The sequence below is a fragment of the Cupressus sempervirens genome, chromosome 6, assembly GCF_028749045.1.
Source record: "Cupressus sempervirens isolate cs-2001-9-10 chromosome 6, ASM2874904v1, whole genome shotgun sequence".
NCBI lineage: Eukaryota > Viridiplantae > Streptophyta > Pinopsida > Cupressales > Cupressaceae > Cupressus > Cupressus sempervirens.
The window spans coordinates 287,165,517-287,169,364 of record NC_143123.1 but is presented as its reverse complement, the minus strand read 5'-3'; the positions used below and the strand labels follow the sequence as shown (position 1 = coordinate 287,169,364).

The window sequence follows — 3,848 nt, the reverse complement described above, 5'->3', positions numbered from 1 at the left end:
CATGGTAGTTTCTCCTTCAAAATAGTAGGTGTGTTCTATTAATCTCTTCCCTATTTAATATGACATCTTCCACTCTATACTGCAGCTTCTTCAAACACTTGGCGTGCTTCCAAAAACTTTCTTGTTGCCTATTTATGTTGATAAATGTGGAAAAAGATGATGTTTACTCCTTTCTGGGATCTTCAATATAGTACACACAAGCAACTTAGAATACAACTATATTAAGCATCATCCCTAGGGTCTAAACTATGTTTGAAGACATTAGATTTCAGACATGTTCCTCTAAATGCTTTTTAGCATCTTGTCTCCCAACATTGGCACTAGCAAGCCTTTCAGGAGATAATTGGTCCTCTTCTTGTACAACTTGATTATACTTAACTACAAGATCTAGCATTTCTTGAACTGTATGTTCGTTTGTCTTATCGTGATAGTCAAAGTGTTGCAGGGTTAGATCATCAACCCATTTCTTTTTATGTAAGTTGAGTAGCATCTTTTCTTCTAGTTCATTTTTTTGATAGTTAATAGCAATAGAATAGTAATGTTGATTTAGACCATGGATCAGTGGTTGAATTGATGGTTTATTCAGATGCCCAAGATTTGAAGTTTTTTGTTGAAGCTCCTGCCCAAGCATCATAGTTTGTGAATTGATTAAGCAGAATGCATTAATCACAACCTTTCCCTTTACACTTTGAATAGGATCAACCACCATAGCAACAACTCCTAAGAGAAAATTCTTATAGCTAATGATCTACACTGGAACATAAACAAATCCAATGGCTTTTGTCTAACTTTCCCCAAATTCATGTAGTTTCTTTTTCAAAGGTGTGTCATCATCTTGTAGGGAAGCTTCTTGAATTTGCGCTTAAATTTTTTCTACCTCTATAAACATTCCAATCTTAACAACAATGCAAGTACAACAACCATTGAAAATAGTGGTTCCTGCAAAAGCCATGCATTTTTGGCTTGCAACTCACAATCATCCATAAGTACCTCTTTTGTGATTTTAGTCACAAGGTGGCTTTCTCTAGTGAAGGAGCTCTGTTCCATCCTCAAGATTGATGTCTTCAGGGGTGTGATTCTCATATTTGCAAGAATATCTTCTGATCATAATGTTCTTCCTTGTTATTTGTAAACCCCAGATGCTCCACGGAATGATCTTTGTTAAAATACTATTAACCCCAACCTTTTTAATTAGTTAGATGCAATTAGTCGGACCCCCAAAAGTGGGTTCGATTAATCTTTTTCGTTTCTAAAAAAATAATTTGTCAAGTTGGTGTATTGATCATCTGGCATTGATTAAAATCAATTTGCATCATTGATTCAACTTTCAAAACTCGTTTTCACCTCTTTATGCAAACTATCAATTTCATGCCAGGAGGTCCTTTGACTAGCCTTAAAAACTGACCAAAACACCTGATCGAGCTCTAAAAATTGGCACACTAATTCTTTGTTCCACATAATCCTACCCTATCAAATCTCATCCCATGAAAATTTCTCAATCAAAATATATTGACTGTCAAAGTTGCTTACTTAAAATCACTTGCACATAAACATGTCAGAAAACAATAAATTGTGTTAGGATTTGGCTTTGAAAACTGGGTAAACAGACACTTGGGGGTATAAAAACTGGGGCGTTGGTTCACTATCACAAGAAGAGTATAAATCTATGATTTAGGCTCATGAAAAATATTTGGGTGCATATGGAAAGTGGTCAAAGTGGGCTCCTCAAAATTTGTAGATTGAAACAATAGTAGAAAAGTATTTTTTACAAATGGAATGGACCTAGGAAAGTATGCAGATGGATTTGTCAAGATTTGAAAATTGGCACACTTGAAGTATTTTTAGGGAATAACACAATAGTACAATCCATTTGATCTCACTTATCATAGATCTCAAGATATGACATCACAAACAGGGGTTCTGACAAATCTGCATTTCTTGACACTAGTAAAAGGTTAGAAATTGCGTTTGGAATCATGTTTGGAAACTGATCAAACAGATTTGTCATAAGCTCAAACTTGAAGCGTAGATAGTCTCTAACCTCTACAATGCAACACAAAAGGAATTTTAGCATTTTGGTCAACTGGGTCAAAGTTATAATAAGTCAAACGGGGCCTTCCAGAATTCTAAACATTTTGCATTAGCATGACAACAATAAATGACCATCTTTGAGGGATTCAAAACCTAGTCAAATGGATTCAAAATGACTTGAAATCCAAAAACATAGGCTCTCAGGTATGGATACTAAACACTCCCAAAGCGACGATTCATGAAACATCACTGGGTGCAATATATTCACATGCAAACATGGCCTCTTGTCACTATTTGACACTTAAGTGAAAATGCAGATTTGACAATTACTCAAAATGGGACTTCACGAAATAACTCAAAATGTCAATTTAACTTCATAAAATGAGTGGATATGCTGAATGGAAGGTGTTAGAAACATTAAACACCTTATGGTATTCAAATGGGTAGCTAGGTACATGTGCACAAAAAGCATTCATAGGGGCTTAAAGTGATTCAAAATTTGGGATAGACACTGAAAATGGGAATGCAATTTTGAGTGCCATCAGTGGCTCTGTCTAGGGATGCATGCCCCTTGCAGGCATGGCAAGGATTTAGATCTCTGGAAGAAGCATACCACACACCTAACTTCACTCGAACAACTTTATTGAAAGCAAGAAACAACTACTCCTACTATGTACAAACGATGGCCTCGGGCCACTGAAAAGTTTCAAAACTCCTTACCTTTGTCATACACTTGATTCTTATTGATATTTTCTTGAGGTAAACTAAAATTATCTTTCTCCTTTGTTTCACCCAATACATCAACACTTTCAATTACTTCGTTAGGTAAAACAAAACTATTATCATCACTCTCATAGTGTATATAAAAACTAGACATACTTTCTTCATCTTGCTCACTATGAAAATATGAATCCACGTGATCATAAGTACTGATATTAAACTAAAACTGATCATCATTAACTGATTCATGAACATCATCAATCGAGAATACAAAGGCCTTATATTCAACTTCATCAAATGAGTTATATATATTGCTCATACCTTGACTTTGCATCCCTTCAAATGTTGCTAGCTGAATTTCAAATAAGTAATTAGATTTATATTCACACATAACATCATCATCAAAATCTAAAATCACTCCATAACCTCCCGATGTATCTTCACAATTGAAATGATGATTAGTTTTTACCTCATATGAATCATCATAAAACCTACTATGAAGTACCGACTTCTCTTCAAATAAAACTCCTTCAAACACCCAATCTTCAAGTTCACAAAATGCATCATCATTAGAAAATTCGCTATCACATATGGAAGAACAATATTTTGATTTGTTATAACAGTATGATAGCGTGTCACCAGTTGCATCTAGCCCAACTAAATCTAAAACTTCCATGTCTTCTTCAAACAATGGATTGATAACTCCATGCAAGGATCCTTTTTGAACATCTTGAAAAAAAATTGGTTGATCATCATCAGGATCTTCATCATATAAAGTATTAGTATAAAGCTTGAAAACATTTCTGACATCATTGTCATGAGAACTTTCAACATGTGAAGAGGAAAAATTAGAATCATTATGATTAGTTGAAGACATAACATCCACTTTATCAACTAAGAACGTAGAATATAAATCAATATTACTCAAATTATCTTTAGTAAGATGATTCAAATGACTTACCCACCAATCATCTCTTATTTTATCACTAGGTGCTATTGTAGTAACTGTAAAATTACTTATATGCTGATTATTACAGTTACACACAATTGCATGACATTCATCTACACAACTAGGCAATTGATCTTTGTAAATAATC

At 34.2% G+C, this 3,848-nt stretch overlaps 1 pseudogene; it reads right to left on the bottom strand.

The window, feature by feature from the left end:
* Nucleotides 1-205: 205 nt before the first annotated feature.
* Nucleotides 206-3,427, bottom strand: LOC149552338 (26S proteasome non-ATPase regulatory subunit 14 homolog pseudogene; annotated as a pseudogene).
* Nucleotides 3,428-3,848: the final 421 nt, after the last annotated feature.